This window comes from Pinus tabuliformis, chromosome J (genome assembly GCF_031772625.1).
Source record: "Pinus tabuliformis cultivar Carrire ecotype Pingquan chromosome J, CPIR1, whole genome shotgun sequence".
In the NCBI taxonomy this organism is placed as follows: domain Eukaryota; kingdom Viridiplantae; phylum Streptophyta; class Pinopsida; order Pinales; family Pinaceae; genus Pinus; species Pinus tabuliformis.
Genome location: NC_142295.1, coordinates 425,756,913 through 425,777,389, shown reverse-complemented (window position 1 = coordinate 425,777,389; position 20,477 = coordinate 425,756,913). Strand labels below are relative to the sequence as shown.

The window sequence follows — 20,477 nt, the reverse complement described above, 5'->3', positions numbered from 1 at the left end:
TGAGACAGTGAGTGGTTGATGCAAGATGGGACCCTAGGAGGTAGGTCTACGAAATTTTTACAGGCAAGCTAGGATTGGGTAGCAGAGGGGCCTGGATGACAGATTTTTGAAATTTTTGAGATCATTGAGTCTTACCTAAGCGAGGACACTACAGGACACTTCTGCATAGTTTTGGAAGGCATGGTAGGTCGGGGCAGTAGAGGGGCTTGGAGGACAAATTTGTGCAATTTTCTACAGCAATGAGTCACGACTGAGGCAGGACACTCGATGACACTTCTGCGTAGTTTTGGAAGGAAAGGCAGGCCATATTCTCTGTGCATTACAGTGTTCCAATAGACAAGGGAGGAAGCTTGAGGACTAATCTTGTGAAATGCATAGTTGAAGTCATGTTAGGAGAAGCTACTGTGTAATTCCGAGGATGAAGGCAATCTTCTCAGCTTTGGAATTTTGTTGTGCAACTTCCCTAGGGGACAGTGACTACGCACTTCATAGTTCTAGGAAGCAGGGTTGCATCAATAAGGGTTGATACTGTGCAGTGCGCAATTTATTCGGGGTCTGGTAAAAGTGAGTTTCCCGATCGGGAGGATTTTCGAAAAAATAGCTATGTGTGGGAGGAAGGTGAAATTGTGAGGAAATTGAAATTGTGATCACACACTTAAAATACTTCGATGAAGTGAAAACATAGACCATCTTAACAACAAGGCAAAGAATTACCCCATGTGAGACTGCCCATAACAAAAGTTGACAAGTGCGACACTTCATATATCCCTTAGGACGACCATGATGACACTTATGCAACATTGCTTAAAACTTTGAGTATGAGTGTGATAGATGTCACATAGCTAGGACAAATCGAATACACAAAGACCAACCTTTGAAATCACTAGAAAAGGACCGCAAGCATGGTAAAACAATCAAACATGCCAAAATATGAACTTTGAGAAAACAAGCAAAAGGGGTGAAACGACTCTAAGAAATCTCATGAAATGAGCTCGAGCGCTTGCAACCAAAAATGGAAATACCAAGGAAGGATTTGAAATTTGAGTGCAAGCCAAAATTTTGGAGGGTGTTGCAGCCACTACAACACTTGGCAACACATTAGCTGAATACTAGCTTCTCTGTCTTGGTTCATTTTTTAGTGTAGGGCCTTGGTCCTTCAGGGAGTATTGATTCATCGTGCATATTACTTTTTCTTCCCTACTTAACCCATGGTAAGACATGGTTCCCTTTGCAACTTATCAGTTGAGCACAACATAAGATTCAACCATATCACAGTGTTTCAAATTGGGAAGGGTAGTTTAGCTCATGAGCTTAAGATTTTTAGAGTATAGTTTTTCGTCTTTGGTGTTGCTCTATTGCTAGCAGACCTGGACAATACCCTGGCGGAGTCACAAAAGAACATAAGAATTTCTTCACTATGAGCGATATTGGATAGTAGCCCAGTGGAGTTTCCTTCTTCACCTCTTTGCACAAGAATCCTTTCTCTCCTTTCACCTTTATTTATTTATTTAAAGAGAATTGCGCATAGAAACTTATTTATTTTGGGGTGGAAGAGGGATCCTGCTTTATTGAGATCAAGAGAGGTTATTCCTTCAGAGATGCATATAAATACCTCTGATTCAGGTTCACTCATTTAGATTTTCCCCTTCTCCATTTCTAGTAGTTAGATAAGCTTGAAAACACCAAAGCAGAAAAATGAGTATAGGCATGAGGTTCCTAGAATAGATGAAGGTTCATGGTTGGACCAAAACTCTCCTTATGGGCGGATATTATTTTCGATCGAAATTCATCGGTCGAAAGATACAACAAATTATAAGGAAGACGGATACAAGACTGACCAAAAGTTTAAGTGTCACAAGACTCTTTGAACTTCAGCCACATACACATTGAGAAGCAAGAAAATAGTAGGGAAAACCAAACATATAGACTAGAAAATAAAACATATATATATGTGAGAATGTTTGATACATCAGAACCCAAAAAGTAATATGTATGTCTATAATAACATTGGTGGCTCGTAGGCCTCATAACATCCGTGGCACACATGCCTCAAAAAATATGTAAGTACTGGACCTAGGAACTACTCAGCATGGTGGTCATGGTAGCACGAGACAACTCATGCAACACGACTCAGTAATTTACAAATCCAATCTGAGACTCCCACTGTGTGCCTCTGGTACTGCCAAGGCATGTCTCCTATCTGAGCATACTCCGGGATACCATGAGTCAACCCCTCAAGGTTCCTCATGATCTCCTCCTTGTTATCGCTCCCTTCCTGATAAGGGGTGACAACATCGATGGGACGAGGTACAGGCCTGGATATTGGGGACATCCCGACTGGCCGCTCTGGTCCAACATCTGCATAGACAAGAGAAATGTTATAAACATGAATATACCAAAAATAATTAAAAAACATCAAAATCAAAAATTTGATTTTTTACTTTCATCATCGAAGTCCTCCCCATCTTGTAAGGGCATATCTGGGTCTCCACGGAAATCAGTGCCGTTGTATGGCCAGTCCTCCACGATCATCTTTTGTCGTCATAGCTGTTAGCTCTGCTATGTAATGCTAATTTTCCAAGGATAGATAGGATCATGGTCTGATTGGTTACATTCAAAGAGAAGCTCCCATTGGTCACTTTCTCCTTTCTTCCTCTACCCCACTTATACTTCCCTATCCCTGTTTTCCCAATAAGCCTTCTGAAACCTGATAGAGTCCCTTTTGGCCTTAGCCCCAAGTGTCAAACCCCAATCCCGTCATAGAACCTTACTCATACATCCTCGCACGCTAGTAAAATCTCTCATCGCATCCTCGCTGTTGATCACACCCTGCCAATCTGACGACCCACATCATGCACGCAAATCAATCGAACATTAGCACGCGATGAGAGCAGTTTTTCTCTCTCATCCTCTGCTACATGTCGACTGCTAAATGGAATTGTGTGACTCCCAGATTTTACTGCTTAGGGTGCGAAAGCAGTGTGATAAAAACCATTACTGCCCGACAAATCCGCTCGCACCCGTTAAACAACCGTGCAGCTCTATAGCCCGATCACCATCCAATCTGTCTGTTGAAGATCCAATGGTTATGAATCACCCCGCTCTCACCTTAGCCAACATCCTCCGCCGAGCCATCTCCGCCATCCATTCCCTCGATCCGACGACCATTATTCCTGCTCATCCAAATCGTCCACTCGCCCATACGTTCCATGCTCTCTAACCATTTTGTTTGCCCAAGCAAGGAGATGACCATCTTGCCAGTACCAGTCACGGTCAAACTCACAACCACCATATGTAATGGAAATCATGGCCGAAGGAAGAAAAGGACAAGCACAACCCTGTAACTGAATTTATCAGTCATGGACTCCACTGGTACGAGCATTCCAACCGTCTAAAGGGACATCACAGCACCTGAACAAATCAAATTTATCCACTGAAGCAAGAAAACTCATGCAGGGACTCCATCAGGCAGTAAAATGCGGTTGGTGGTCAATTATGACCCCTCCATACCTACGTGGCCAAGTACCCTTGTAATGTAAATCTATAAATACTCAAAAACAAGATGTAATCAAGGTTGGCATTTGATGTAAGGTTCAACTTCTGGAGACTGCAGATATTTTTTCACTTGCAGCGCCTCGTCTTCATTTTTAGCTAATACAAGCTTCTTTTACTGTTAATTGCTCACTTTCCATTTTCCTCTGTTCTAAGCTGTGCCTGATATGCTCTGTTCTTGATCTCTTGATGTTTAGCACTAGATAACTATCATCTTATCTCTGTGTTAAAATCTTGTACTCATCATTGAATAGGTTGCCCAGGTTTCTTTCTATCTAATGCAGGAGAGCTGTCATCCTGTCTTTGCATTAATAGATTAGATTTACAGGTTTCTTTACTAGTTGTAGTTGGCCATCACATGGTCTTGTGCATCTGCTGGTGTGGTTAGTATTCTCCATATTCACCTTATCTCTAAAACTTTGAGCAATTGGTAGTTTAAAGCCTTATAGTCTGGCGGTGTTCACCCATGTCTGGAGTGAAACAAAGTAGAGGTGGTTATCTGGCTTGAACTAAACCATCATTCCTTCTGTTAGCGCTTGAGATTTCACCCTAGGCTGAGGAAGGTAAACCTTCAAGGCAACATCAAACCATTTCACCTCGTAGCTAGCCCTACGGGGTATGATAAGGCTCTCTCCGGTCAAACTCGGTAGATCTTTCAATAGGATGAGCTGACCCAATTAGGAACACTGATATTAGGCTAGTAAACTGATAAGGAAGTTTGATTTGGGGTTTTTAATTAAATGACGGGGCTTTTCTGGGCTGCATGGGCAAAATCACAGCTTGAACAGAGAAATATAATGACTACACAGATTATCAACTGAGGCAAGGTAGGCAAGCAATTTAACACCAAATCTAGATTTTAAATGAGATGGCAAGACTGGTGAGGAGCTGACAAGGGCATAGGAGATGAATCCTTGTCAAACAGAAGAAAACATCGAACGTGAACAAACTTATAGGAGGAGCATATAATACTATGAATTCCTACCTAAACACTTCATTTGTTCAGCTAGAAATGATCATGAAATGAAATGAAACATAATGGTTTACATATGTAATAGAGGAAAAACTAATGTTAAATTGTCATACCACATGAATCTCAGCAAACAGAGCTGTGAAATTCCATTAAATTCTCTGCCAAAAACTGTACAATGAAAGCTCTGTTCCAGCACTCAGCACTCAGAAAATCTCCCCTGACTCTCCTTTTTCTACTCGAGCTGTTGAAAACTGATGAAGCGGTGGCATTAGTGGCATTACAGGTGTCACTTTCCATTGGTGAAGACAATTATGGGCAATCGAATCTTGTTCCCTGCCATTTTGCAACTGCTCCCCAAATGTCCGGAAATGCTTTGGCCATTTTACCACAATTAGGAGAAGATTTTGAAAATCTGGAATAAATCCACCGCATATATCGGATGGAAATCGACCCCCCCTACAATCTTGCTTATCCAATAATGATGGGCATATCTGTTTGAAGATGCCAATGAGCCGCTGATGATATTGCTTTCTCATGAGACTTCGTATACAGGGTAAGGTCACGAAGTAAATCCTCAGTCATCAATAATGGCATTCGTAGACAGATTTCCCTTACAATATTTAAACCAACAACAATCATCTCGATACGAGCTCGATGATTCACCAACTGATTTATTGATGTTTCAACTGCATCAGGTGGCACCATATCATGACAGGCCTGGACTGCTGCTTCCTAAGGCCGAACATATTTCCCAATCAAGATTTTCTGAATTTACACATTGTTGTTCTTTTTTTTTTTTTTTTATGCTACGCATAACAAGCTGCAGTTTGGCTTTTTGTTTTTCTTCTTACGCACAATCTCATATATCAAACTTTTCACGGAAGGACCCTGTTTCATATTTAAACTCGAAATGTTGCCAACAACATCAGCCTTCACAAGAGCCATAGCAGCGCCAAAATTGTCAATGACTAGTAACACAAACTTGCAGGCATCCAAGAATGGCTTCGTCTGTATATCACCATCGACAGACTTCACGTGAGGTATGGCCTCCAAACAAGGAGTAAAAGTAGTCTTCTCCTTATTTGTCTCACAGAGGGACAAAATGTCAAGAACAAACTTCGTTTTCACTCCATCATTTGGTTCTTGCTCAATGCTCCTCTCTCAGTGCTACTTTGTAGAGCAAAACCCAGTACTTCAGAGATTCCCTCGTCCCGCACCGCATCATTCGATCTGAACCTGTAAAATATAATAAAAGGAGCACCCGATATACATTCCTTTGATAGTCTATCCGCCTCTTGATTAAAATCCCTGTATACATGCATGAAATGCATAGCCACAAAAGTCTATTTTAAGAGCTCAATCCGGTCCATCCAATTAACCAGATTGGAAAGCGCGAAGTTATAGTTTCCAAAGATCCCTACAAAGATTTTGGAAACCTATCAACTCTAAAGTAAACATTTTTAAGTACAGTGTAAATACATACATCGTCACTCTACTCATGAATTTGTTTATATGATTGAATGCAAATTATCTCTTCATGCTGCCGATACTTTTGAAGCAAACACCTCGATAATATTTTCAGCAACCATAATAACTTGACCACTGCTCTTCATCACTGTAACCATCGTAAGAAACCAGGTTCTGAAAATTCCTTGCATTTTGAATTGCCTTAGATAGGGACAATGTGGATTAAATCATCAATTGATGATCAATATAGGAAAATCTGTTTTCTGGAAGATGGATTCTCCTGCGATATATAGAGACTTAGTTGACTACTTCATCCACTTGAGAGTAGAAAACAAAACTCGGAAATGCCGTTGTTAAGTTCTTCAAATAGGGTAGAGTCATATTCTTTAACAAAGAAGGGTTTCGAAAAACAAGCTCTCTCCATTCTTCTCTATCAATCCTATCAACATGACGATAATCTGCATCTGAAAATGTCTTATCCAATATAGCTTCAAGAATTTCATCCGTCAATTTCATGTCTGACTCACTCAGGAGGGCTACTATCATCTGCTTTACTTCTTCACGCTCAATGTAGCCCGTTTGCCTCAAGTCATAAAGCCTAAAGGCAAAATCAATCTTGTCTTCGAGGGGTGCAGATGGATGGAAAATGCTAAGAGAGCGAACAAACTCCCCAAATTTCAATCACTCCATTGTGCTTCAAATCAAATAGATCAAAAATTCTATCTGAAAAAAGGTTCTCCTTGGATGTGCTCCTGAACAAAGCTAGCTGGAATGCTTCCTTGTGTATCACACCATCGTTAGTGATAGAGCTACTTAATTTCTAAAATAGCTCATACAAGGCCTCAACTTCATTTACGGAAAAGATTGTTTCAGAAGCCAGCAAAGCCGGATCTTCACATATGCATAATGACATTCCACATTTGCATTCAACTGTCTGAGAAATACTCAAGTTTCCTCCCACATAAGAGCTTTTTTTTTCTGATTTTGATAGTGAAATGACTTCATTCAAATCAACTCTGGATAATTTATCAATGGATGCATCAATGCCATCAGAAACTATTGCATCATCATCATCTGAGGCCATTTTATCAAAGCCATAGGAGTTGGTTTGTGTATTTGCTGAAGATGACTGTGTAAAATTGTTGAAGCAGTCATGGCATACTCTAACAGCAGAATGTATTCCAAACTGTGGCAACGGAATTTGCTTTGATGAACAAGGGTGCTTCAGCTGATTCATTGCAAGCTCATCTTGTAGAAAACATCTGTCAACTGTTATCTTAGCATCAAAAGCTTGTATGAAAGCGGCATTAGATAATGTGTTTCCAGTGAGACTTCTCCAAAAGCTTTTTGCCTCTGATTGCTGATGATGTTTCAAATTGTGCTTGTAGGGATAGGAGCGTTGAAGTTTGTTGCCTTTGAAGAGCTGGAGAACAAATTACATAATTTAAATCAATACATTAATGATTTCTTCTTCAAAACAGGGTTTTGAAGAAGAATCAATCTCTGATATGAGACAGAGTCTAACATTGGCTCCACTTGGGATGGCAGCTGCAGCTTCCTGGAGGTGCCAAGAACCGCAGAACTTTGGGAGAGCAGACAGTGCCTCCATCCATTGGGCAATGGAGTCATCATCAACACAACTCTTGACTTATTTTCAAACTGAAACTGAACTCAAACAACCTTCAAGCAGACTAAAACAAGATGCTGCCCTTATGGCTGCTTATTTATTTACAAATCCTACTCTAATCTGTTGTACAAATAATAGATCAGGTAATGCTAAAATGCCATATTAACCATTCAAGTAAACCTGATAATGAAGCCGCTTGAGAATGCTGCCACCAGGACACAGATGCGGATGCTGGCAGCCCTTCATGCACGTGGTGACCCTGGTCACGGAAAAGACAGCCTGATCTGTCAATCAACCTGAAAAATGTGTCCATGTATGCCGCAATAGGATCACGGACACCGGACTCTGTTGGCTGCCCCAACTCTGCAACACATGCTTCCAGCTGCACATTGTCAATGTATACCTCTATAGGCAAGTCTGTTATTGCTTGTTGTGATGGAAGAAGGATTTCCAAGAACTTTTTAGGGTCTTGGAAATCATAAGACTGGATCTGCTCATCTAAATCTTGAATCTCTTTCTCGATTCTTTCAACAAGTAACTCACAGACGCTAGGATGATAATTCGGAGATTTCAAACATTGAAGGAAAAAACTTAAAACTTCTTCATTAATTTCAATATCCACTAAGCATTCTCTAAATTCGTTTAGAGCTTCACACAGTGCAGGGTTTGCCACATACCCTACCATTGCATGAGTGAATCAACAGGCACTGGAATGTCTGGATCGAATTGGAGTCGCCAGGTGAATGATTCAGCCTGCATATGTATCTGACTGTTGTCCACCATCAACATCAGATCTGAATTTGATACATGTCCTGGGGTAAAATGCAATCGAAGTGGTCGTATTCACAAGCTCACGGAGATTGACTGAAGCAGCGTTTATCTACTAACGCTGATGTAAAACAAGAGCGTTTTCGAAGGCTTCTGGCGTAACTTCAGGCTCCGTCTAAGACTTATGAAACAAACACATCAACCCACAAACAAGTTTGTTCTCCCCAGTATGGTCGCCAACTATGTTAGCGCTTGAGATTTCACCCTAGGCTGAGGAAGGTAAACCTTCAAGGCAACATCAAACCATTTCACCTCATAGCTAGCCCTACGGGGTATGAGAAGGCTCTCTCCGGTCAAACTCGGTAGATCTTTCAATAGGATGAGCTGACCCAATTAGGAACACTGATATTAGGCTAGTAAACTGATAAGGAAGTTTGATTTGGGGTTTTTAATTAAATGACGGGGCTTTTCTGGGCTGCATGGGCAAAATCACAGCTTGAACAGAGAAATATAATGACTACACAGATTATCAACTGAGGCAAGGTAGGCAAGCAATTTAACACCAAATCTAGATTTTAAATGAGATGGCAAGACTGGTGAGGAGCTGACAAGGGCATAGGAGATGAATCCTTGTCAAACAGAATAAAACATCGAACGTGAACAAACTTATAGGAGGAACATATAATACTATGAATTCCTACCTAAACACTTCATTTGTTCAGCTAGAAATGATCATGAAATGAAATGAAACATAACGGTTTACATATGTAACAGAGGAAAAACTAATGTTAAATTGTCATACCACATGAATCTCAGCAAACAGAGCTGTGAAATTCCATTAAATTCTCTGCCAAAAACTGTACAATGAAAGCTCTGTTCCAGCACTCAGCACTCAGAAAATCTCCCCTGACTCTCCTTTTTCTACTCGAGCTGTTGAAAACTGATGAAGCGGTGGCATTAGTGGCATTACAGGTGTCACTTTCCATTGGTGAAGACAATTATGGGCAATCGAATCTTGTTCCCTGCCATTTTTGCAACTGCTCCCCAAATGTCCGGAAATGCTTTGGCCATTTTACCGCAATTAGGAGAAGATTTTGGAAATCTGGAATAAATCCACCGCATATATCGGATGGAAATCGACCCCCCTACAATCTTGCTTATCCAATAATGATGGGCATATCTGTTTGAAGATGCCAATGAGCCGCTGATGATATTGCTTTCTCATGAGACTTCGTATACAGGGTAAGGTCACGAAGTAAATCCTCAGTCATCAATAATGGCATTCGTAGACAGATTTCCCTTACAATATTTAAACCAACAGCAATCATCTCGATACGAGCTCGATGATTCACCAACTGCTTTAGTGATGTTTCAACTGCATCAGGTGGCACCATATCATGACAGGCCTGGACTGCTGCTTCCTAAGGCCGAACATATTTCCCAATCAAGATTTTCTGAATTTACACACTGTTGTTCTTTTTTTTTATGCTACGCATAACAAGCTGCAGTTTGGCTTTTTGTTTTTCTTCTTACGCACAATCTCATATATCAAACTTTTCACGGAAGGACCCTGTTTCATATTTAATCTCGAAATGTTGCCAACAACATCAGCCTTCACAAGAGCCATAGCAGCGCCAAAATTGTCAATGACTGGTAACACAAACTTGCAGGCATCCAAGAATGGCTTCGTCTGTATATCACCATCGGCAGACTTCACGTGAGGTATGGCCTCCAAACAAGGAGTAAAAGTAGTCTTCTCCTTATTTGTCTCACAGAGGGACAAAATGTCAAGAACAAACTTCGTTTTCACTCCATCATTTGGTTCTTGCTCAATGCTCCTCTCTCAGTGCTACTTTGTAGAGCAAAACCCAGTACTTCAGAGATTCCCTCGTCCCGCACCGCATCATTCGATCTGAACCTGTAAAATATAATAAAAGGAGCACCCGATATACATTCCTTTGATAGTCTATCCGCCTCTTGATTAAAATCCCTGTATACATGCATGAAATGCATAGCCACAAAAGTCTGTTTTAAGAGCTCAATCCGGTCCATCCAATTGACCAGATTGGAAAGCGCGAAGTTGTAGTTTCCAGAGATCCCTACAAAGATTTTGGAAACCTATCAACTCTAAAGTAAACATTTTTAAGTACAGTGTAAATACATACATCGTCACTCTACTCATGAATTTGTTTATATGATTGAATGCAAATTATCTCTTCATGCTGCCGATACTTTTGAAGCAAACACCTCGATAATATTTTCAGCAACCATAATAACTTGACCACTGCTCTTCATCACTGTAACCATCGTAAGAAACCAGGTTCTGAAAATTCCTTGCATTTTGAATTGCCTCAGATAGGGACAATGTGGATTAAATCATCAATTGATGATCAATATAGGAAAATCTGTTTTCTGGAAGATGGATTCTCCTGCGATATATAGAGACTTAGTTGACTACTTCATCCACTTCAGAGTAGAAAACAAAACTCGGAAATGCCGTTGTTAAGTTCTTCAAATAGGGTAGAGTCATATTCTTTAACAAAGAAGGGTTTCGAAAAACAAGCTCTCTCCATTCTTCTCTATCAATCCTATCAACATGACGATAATCTGCATCTGAAAATGTCTTATCCAATATAGCTTCAAGAATGTCATCCGTCAATTTCATGTCTGACTCACTCAGGAGGGCTACTATCATCTGCTTTACTTCTTCACGCTCAATGTAGCCCGTTTGCCTCAAGTCATAAAGCCTAAAGGCAAAATCAATCTTGTCTTCGAGGGGTGCAGATGGATGGAAAATGCTAAGAGAGCGAACAAACTCCCCAAATTTCAATCACTCCATTGTGCTTCAAATCTGCTTCAAATCAAATAGATCTAAAATTCTATCTGAAAAAAGGTTCTTCTTAGATGTGCTCCTGAACAAAGCTAGCTGGAATGCTTCCTTGTGTATCACACCATCGTTAGTGACATAGCTACTTAATTTCTTAAATAGCTCATACAAGGCCTCAACTTCATTTACGGAAAAGATTGTTTCAGAAGCCAGCAAAGCCGGATCTTCACATATGCATAACGGCATTCCACATTTGCATTCAACTGTCTGAGAAATACTCAAGTTTCCTCCCACATAAGAGCTTTTTTCTGATTTTGATAGTGAAATGACTTCATTCAAATCAACTCTGGATAATTTATCAGTGGATGCATCAATGCCATCAGAAACTGTTGCATCATCGTCATCTGAGGCCATTTTATCAATGCCATAGGAGTTGGTTTGTGTATTTGCTGAAGATGACTGTGTAAAATTGTTGAAGCAGTCATGGCATACTCTAACAGCAGAATGTATTCCAAACTGTGGCAACGGAATTTGCTTTGATGAACAATGGTGCTTCAGCTGATTCATTGCAAGCTCATCTTGTAGAACACATCTGTCAACTGTTATCTTAGCATCAAAAGCTTGTATGAAAGCGGCATTAGATAATGTGTTTCCAGTGAGACTTCTCCAAAAGCTTTTTGCCTCTGATTGCTGATGATGTTTCAAATTGTGCTTGTATGGATAGGAGCGTTGAAGTTTGTTGCCTTTGAAGAGCTGGATAACAAATTACATAATTTAAATCAATACATTAATGATTTCTTCTTCAAAACAGGGTTTTGAAGAAGAATCAATCTCTGATATGAGACGGAGTCTAACACCTTCCATTAAACCTGCAACAATAGTTGAATTTATATGTTACCAGGCATCTCCGAGCTACAACCTAGGAGATTTTCTTGGAATCATAACATAATTGGCACTACTGCCGAGGAGAGGAGGTTGAAGCTCAGCTTCCCTGGGAGAACGACAAAGATCCTGCTTTGATGATAGACAAAGTCTGGACACATTATTGGTTGTAATCATCTATCTGGCGACTCTACTGGAGGACCAACCTTTTGGCGACTCCACATCATAGTTTTGGCTCAGTTTGTGAGACACACTCGGAGAAATCCTTAGAAATCACCAGCTGACCCAGTGCCTGACCCTGAGAAGATTGTCAAGAAAACCAAGATATCATGAAAAGGAGCATCAGGATCAAGTAAGCTTAAACAATCTTATGTATCTCTACAAGAAATGCTTGTAGCCGAGCATGCACATGTTGAAAATATAGAGCCTAGCACTGTCAGTGAAGAAATATTCTCAGAGATTCATAAAGCTCCTTGTCCAATAAGTTCCCCTTTGGATCCCGGTGCAAAGAAATCCTCCCCTATAGTCCATCAGTTTCCTTCAGCCTTGTCATTCATTCCTCAGCTCCCTACCTTCCAAACTGCTAGTACCCTTCCATCTACCCTGTTAGCGCTCAAATCTGCCTCAGGCTGAAGAAGGAAAAACTCGAGGCAACATCAAACCAAGCTCAGCCTCGTAGCTAGCCCTACGAGGACAGGAGAGGGCTCTCTCCGGGTCTATCTCGGCAGAAAAGTCTTCAAAGGGGTTGAGATCACCAATAAGGAATACTGATTTTAGGCTAGTAAATTGATAGGAAAAGGAGTTTTAATGGATGATGGGGTTTTCTGGGCTGCATGGGGCAAAGAAACAGCTTGAACAGAGAAATATAATCAAAAACACAGATTATCTCCTGAGGCAAGGTAGGCAAGAAATTTAACAATTAAATTGAGATAAACGGAATGGAAAGACTGCTGAGAAGTCGACAAGGGCATAGAAGATGGATCCTTGTCAAACAGAAGAAAACATTAACTATGAATACTTCCTCAAGACAGAGAAAATAAATTGAATTCTGCCTTTCTCACTTAAAAGTATTCAACAGAAATGATTATGAGATGAAATTGTAAAACATCACAAGCTACACATGAGACATAGGAAAAGACAAATGTTAAATTTCATACCACATGAATCTCAGAAGCCAGAGCTCTGTATTTTCATTAAAATCTCTATCAAACAACTGTACAATGAAACTCTCTGTTCTCCACCAGCTCTCAGAATTCTCTCTCTTACAAATGATTTTTTAATACATTAAATAAACTCTGCTAGGGGAAAAACCATCGACCTCAAGACAAGGAATTTTTTTTATCATTATTAAACAACCAAAACTAAGAGCCAATCAACGTTTCTGAAGATAGAAAAGCGCTCCATTTTCTACTCGAATCTGTTGATAACTGATGAAGAGGTGGCATTTACAGGTGTCAATCCCATTACTGAAGACAAACATAGGCAATCGGATCTTGTTCTCTGCCACTTTGCACATTCTGGAAATTACAACTGCCCCCAAATTTCTGGAAATGCATTGGCCATTTTACCGAAATTAGAAAAAGATCTTGATAATCTGGAGTAAATCCACTGCATGTATTTTGAAGACGGATCGAATGTCGGAGTATTTGCAATTGACTGCCACATCACAGAATACAGATCCTCCACTTCTCTGATAATCTTCCCATTGTTGGGTTTCATCTTGGAATGGTTATCAGAAAGATTTTTTATTTTAACCGGCTCCGTTAGTTCAGATTTGTCTTTCATTCTTGCAATCTCAAGAGCCTTAGAGAAAACTGGGAAATTATGATCTCCCCAAGAATCAATAATAATCCCCGACCCTAAACAAATTTTTCCCTTGTAAAAAGCTACATATTGTTCTGCTGCAAGTCCCTTCTTCACCTTCATAATTGTAAAGGATATAATCATGATACATTGGGGCAAACTGATGTACTGTGTCATGGTAAAAATCATTGAACTTCAAAGCATGGTCAAGGCTCCTAGTTAAACCACTAGATGCACCTATGTTTGCATCAGCATAAACTTTATAAGGGAATGGATACAAATGTCCCACCGCAGCAATAGCCATCTCGAGACAAAGTTCTGAATATCAACAGCATTCTACACTTTTAATCATGCCAGACTTTGCTGCAAGAAAAACTAGCACTCCCTGCCAACAGATTTGATGATTACAAACTTTGGAACTGGATCGAATGGCTGAAGCAGATCTCTGCAGGCCACATAAAATAAAAGCAATGCATACAATGCCAAAGAGTATGATATAGTGTAAATGATAGTCACATATAGGTAGGCTTTCTTGGCACTGAAATTTCCATCCTCGTACTTTCCTTTTGCATACAAAATAAATGTAATTGCAACAAGTATGGGCTTTAGAATGACAAACTGCAATGCACCCTGCTTACAACGTCGAATGAAACGCCCATCAAGAGAAATAGGAGGAATACAACATGTCATCAGATTCTATGATGGCTTCAATACTCGGCCACTTAAGCTTGTGACTACAGCACCAGGACCATCCACCCATATTAGACATAGAGAAAGAAAATTATATATGACCCATGCCTCATATATTTCCCGAATCGAATTAAAGTAAATTGATTTATCGCCCATCACCAGAGACATGAATGACATTTTCGCATATACCGGCACTATGAAAATAATGCGAACAATATATCATTGATATGTTGGCTCTGTGTAGTTCAAGAGATGTATGTAAATATGCCATTTTTCCAATGAAATCGCTATAATAGTGCATGGAAATGCTACTATTATAAAAAATATGGAAGCCATTTATTCCGCTAACACCAAACCATTCACCAAGGACAATGTAAAGCTAAAATTGTAGATTTTCAAGATCCTCTGGAGTAGCACCATGATCCTCCGAGAATTCGAAGACCTTGACGCTACCCAATTGTATAAAACCAAAATATTCTGTGCTTCCCAAGAAAATCCCCTGTCTTTGCCTCTAAAGCATACCTTCCATCTCACCAATATGTCTTGCCACAAATTCACTGAACTTCACTTTGCCTAGAAAACACAGTCCTTGCGAATCTTTCCGATCTTTATTTGGAAGACCCATTTTCAGCAGCAAGATTGTGCACTTCTTCCTTTGACATACAGCCAAGAGGAAATAGTAGCTTTCTCAGTTGTTCCTGTGAAAGGTGAGAAAGAAAGTATGTTTGATCTTTCACCTCATCCGCAGATAAATGTAAAACAGAAGATTTAGTCTCGCCCTCTACACTCATATGTTTAACATGAGCATAATGCTCTATCAATATGCCAAAGAACTTTTCAAGAATATCCGTAAATTATTCTGAGGAGTTTCAAAGAGTCCCTCAATGGCTCGATGTATTCTATCACATGATTCAGAGAACAAGTCTAGTGCGTTTTAGTGATTTCTGGCAAAGTTCTGGGCATAAACTTCAATGCGTAGCGCGCCTCACCCAACGCGCCGCACACTCCTGATGCGTAGCGCGCGTGTAAAATTACACTGAGAATTGTTGCCTGATGCGTAGCGCGCCCTGAATGCGTAGTGCGCCCAACCTGATGCGTAGCGCACATCTGTAATACTGCCACAGGTATGCAAACACAGTTTTTCGCCCTCTAAACTCTGCAATCACTCCATGTTGATCGAAGACATGAACCTGCCATTTCTTCCATGATTTGTTTTACATAAGCAAAATCAACATAAGCACTAAGGTCTGCATTTCCTGGGTCAACTAAAATATGAACAAATTTGTGCTTCCTTATGGCCTGTAAGGTGTCTGAAATTATTCCATTTTGTCCATAATCAATGATGAGTGCACCGCCACCATCTGATGAAATCCTCTTTGCAATATTCTTTGCCAATTATGCTCCAACACATTATTACAAATTCTGTTTTCTAATTCCCTTTTTTTAAATTTCCTGATTTTGAATGAGGGCTTTTTCTTTGTCTGCTTGCAGGGATAGGAGCTGATGAAACTGCTGCCATTTGAAGAGCTGGAGAATTTGATACATATTCTAAAAAACACATTTAATGATTTCTTCTTCAAAACAGAGTTTTGAAGAAGAATCAATCTCACATTTGATTTGACAAGACGGAGTCTAACATCGGCTCCAATGGGGATGGCAGCTGCCGCTTCTTGGAGGTGCCAAGAACCGCAGAACTTTGGGAGAGCAGATAGTGCCTCCATCCATTGGGCAATGGAGTCATCATTTCGACAACCAACACAGACTTAGACATATTTATGGACTGAAATTTGACTGAAATGATTGAAACACTTGCTCAGCAAACTTCACACTAAAACTGTAATGAAACTGGGACAAAATGCTGCCCTATGGCTGCTTATTTATTTACAAAATCTACCCTACTATGCTGCAAAAATAATAGGTCAGGTAATACTGAAATGCCAGATCAACCATTCAAGTAAATCTGATAATGATGCCGGTTGAGAATGCTTCCACCAGGACACAGATGTAATTGCTGGTAGCCCTTCATGCACGTAATGAGCCTGGTCACGTAGAAAACAACCTGATCTATCAATCAAACTGAAAAACATTTCCATGTATGTTGCCATTGGATCGCAAAAGCCAGACTCTGTTGGCTGCCCCAACTCTGCAATACATACCTCCAACTGCTCACTGTTAATGCAAACAACTGTAGGCAAGTCTGTTATTTCTTGTTTCGAAGGAGGAAGGATTTCCAAAAACTTTTTAGGGTCTTGGAAATTATATGACTGGATCTGCTCATCTAAACATTGAATCTCCTTCTCAACTCTTTCAACAACTAACTCACAAAATCTAGTTTTAGTTTCAAGAGGGAACTTTGGAGATTTCAAACATTGAAACATAGCAATGAAAAATCCTTCATCATTAATTTCAATATCTGTTAACCAATTTCTAACCTCTTTTACAGCTTCACAAAGTGCAGGGTTTGCCACATACCCTACCATTGCATAGATGGATGAGCTAGCAGTGGAATGTCTGGATCGAGTTGGAGTCGCCAGGTGAATGTTTCAGCCTGCATATGTGTCTGACTGCTGTCCACCATCAGCATCAGATCTGCACTTTGTCATCCTTTACCGGGGAAGTCTTTCCCAGTATGGTCGCCACTATGTTAGCGCTCAAATCTGCCTCAGGCTGAAGAAGGCAAAACTCGAGGCAACATCAAACCAAGCTCAGCCTCGTAGCTAGCCCTACGAGGACAGGAGAGGGCTCTCTCCGGGTATATCTCGGCAAAAAAGTCTTCAAAGGGGCTGAGATCACCAATAAGGAATACTGATTTTAGGCTAGTAAATTGATAGGAAAAGGAGTTTTAATGGATGATGGGGTTTTCTGGGCTGCATGGGGCAAAGAAACAGCTTGAACAGAGAAATATAATCAAAAACATAGATTATCTCCTGAGGCAAGGTAGGCAAGAAATTTAACAATTAAATTGAGATAAACGGAATGGCAAGACTGCTGAGAAGTCGACAAGGGCATAGAAGATGGATCCTTTTCAAACAGAAGGAAACATTAACTATGAATACTTCCTCAAGACAGAGCAAATAAATTGAATTCTGCCTTTCTCACTTAAAAGTATTCAACAGAAATGATTATGAGATGAAATTGTAAAACATCACAAGCTACACATGAGACATAGGAAAATACAAATGTTAAATTTCATACCACAGGAATCTCAGAAGCCAGAGCTGTGTATTTTCATTAAAATCTCTGTCAAACAGCTGTACAATGAAACTCTCTGTTCTCCACCAGCTCTCAGAATTCTCTCTCTTACAAATGATTTTTTAATACATTAAATAAACTCTGCTAGGGGAAAAACCATCGACCCCAAGACAAGGAATTTTTTTTATCATTATTAAACAACCAAAACTAAGAGCCATTCAGCATTTCTGAAGATAGAAAAGTGCTCCATTTTCTACTCGAATCTATTGATAACTGATGAAGAGGTGGCATTTACAGGTGTCAATCCCATTACTGAAGACAAACATAGGCAATCAGATCTTGTTCTTTGCCACTTTGCACATTCTGGAAATTACAACTGCCCCCAAATTTCTGGAAATGCATTGGCCATTTTACCGAAATTAGAAAAAGATCTTGATAATCTGGAGTAAATCCACTGCATGTATTTTGAAGACGGATCGAATGCCAGAGTATTTGCAATTGACTGCCACATCACAGAATACAGATCCTCCACTTCTCTGATAATCTTTCCATTGTTGGGTTTCATCTTCGAATTGTTATCAGAAATATTTTTTATTTTAACCGGCTCCGTTAGTTCAGATTTGTCTTTCATTCTTGCGATCTTAAGAGCCTTAGAGCAAACTGGGAAATTATGATCTCCCCAAGAATCAATAATAATCCCCGATCCTAAACAAATTTTTCCCTTGTAAAAAGCTACATATTGTCCTGCTGCAAGTCCCTTCTTCACCTTCATTGTTGTAAAGGATATAATCATGATACGTTGGGGCAAACTGATGTACTGTATCATGGTAAAAATCATTGAACTTCAAAGCATGGCCAAGGCTCCTAGTTAAACCACTAGATGCACCTACACTTTATAAGGGAATGCATACAAATGTCCCACCGCAGCAATAGGCATCTCGAGACAAAGTTATGAATATTAGCAGCATCTTCTGCACTTTTAATCATGCCAGACTTTGCTGCAAGAAAAACTAGCACTCCTTGCCAACAGATTTGATGATTACAAACTTTGGAACTGGATCGAATGGCCGAAGCAGATCTCTGCAGGCCACATAAAATAAAAGCAATGCATACAATGCCAAAGAGTATGATATAGTGTAAATGATAGTCACATATAGGTAGGCTTGCTTGGCACTGAAATTTCCATCCTCGTACTTTCCTTTTGCATACAAAATAAATGTAATTGCAACAAGTACGGGCTTCAGAATGACAAACTGCAATGCACCCTGCTTACAACGTCGAATGAAACGCCCATCAAGAGAAATAGGAGGAATACAACATGTCATCAGATTCTATGATGGCTTCAATACTCAGCCACTTAAGCTTGTGACTACAGCACCAGGACCATCGACCCATATTAGACATAGAGAAAGAAAATTATATATGACCCATGCCTCATATATTTCCCGAATCGAATTAAAGTAAATTGATTTATCGCCCATCACCAGAGACATGAATGACATTGTCGCATATACCGGCACTATGAAAATAATGCGAACAATATATCGCTGATATGTTGGCTCTGTGTAGTTCAAGAGATGTCTGTAAATATGCCATTTTGCCAATGAAATCGCTATAATAGTGCATGGAAATGCTACTATTATAAAAAATATGGAAGCCATTTATTCCGCTAACACCAAACCATTCACCAAGGACAATGGAAAGCTAGCATTGTAGATTTTCAAGATCCTCTGGAGTAGCACCATGATCCTCCGGGAAGTCAAAGACCTTGACGCTGCCCATTTGTATAAAACCAAAATCTTTTGTGCTTCCCAAGAAAATCCCCTGTCTCTGCCTCTAAAGCATACCTTCCATCTCACCAATATGTCTTGCCACAAATTCACTGAACTTCACCTTGCCTAGAAAACACAGTCCTTGCGAATCTTTCCGATCTTTATTTGGAAGACCCATTTTCAGTAGCAAGATTGCGCACTTCTTCCTTTGACATACAACCAAGAGGAAATAGTAGCTTTCTAAGTTGTTCCTGTGAAAGGTGAGAAAGAAAGTATGTTTGATCTTTCACCTCATCTGCAGATAAATGTAAAAGAGAATATTTAGTCTCGCCCTCTACAATCATATGTTTAACATGAGCATAATGCTCTATCAATATGCCAAAGAACTTTTCAAGAATATCCGTAAATTATTCTGAGGAGTTTCAAAGAGTCCCTCCATGGCTCGATGTATTCTATCACATGATTTAGAGAACAAGTCTAATGTGTTTTAGTGATTTCTGGCAAAGTTCCGGGCATAAACTTCAATGCGTAGCGCGCCTCACCCAACGCGCCGCGCATTCCTGATGCGTAGCGCGCGTGTAAAATTACACTGAGAATTGTTGCCTGATGCGTAGCGCGCCCAACCTGATGCGTAGTGCACATCTGTAATACTGCCACGGGTATGCAAACACAGTTTTTCGCCCTCTAAACTCTACAATCACTCCATGTTGATCGAAGACATGAACCTGCCATTTCTTCCATGATTTGTTTTACATAAGAAAAATCAACATAAGCACTAAGGTCTGCATTTCCTGGATCAACTAAAATATGAACAAATTTGTGCTTCCTTATGGCCTGTAAGGTGTCTGAAATTATTCCATTTTGTCCATAATCAATGATGAGTGCACCGCCACCATCTGATGAAATCCTCTTTGCAATATTCTT

General features: G+C 40.0%; 4 pseudogenes; all 4 read right to left on the bottom strand.

The window, feature by feature from the left end:
- Positions 1 to 6,289: 6,289 nt before the first annotated feature.
- LOC149227636 (calcineurin B-like protein 10 pseudogene) lies at positions 6,290 to 9,458 on the bottom strand (annotated as a pseudogene).
- A 931-nt stretch (positions 9,459 to 10,389) lies between these two features.
- On the bottom strand, positions 10,390 to 11,752 carry LOC149227635 (calcineurin B-like protein 1 pseudogene; annotated as a pseudogene).
- Positions 11,753 to 13,936: 2,184 nt separating this feature from the next.
- LOC149227634 (uncharacterized) lies at positions 13,937 to 14,931 on the bottom strand (annotated as a pseudogene).
- A 3,536-nt stretch (positions 14,932 to 18,467) lies between these two features.
- Positions 18,468 to 19,481, bottom strand: LOC149227633 (uncharacterized; annotated as a pseudogene).
- Positions 19,482 to 20,477: the final 996 nt, after the last annotated feature.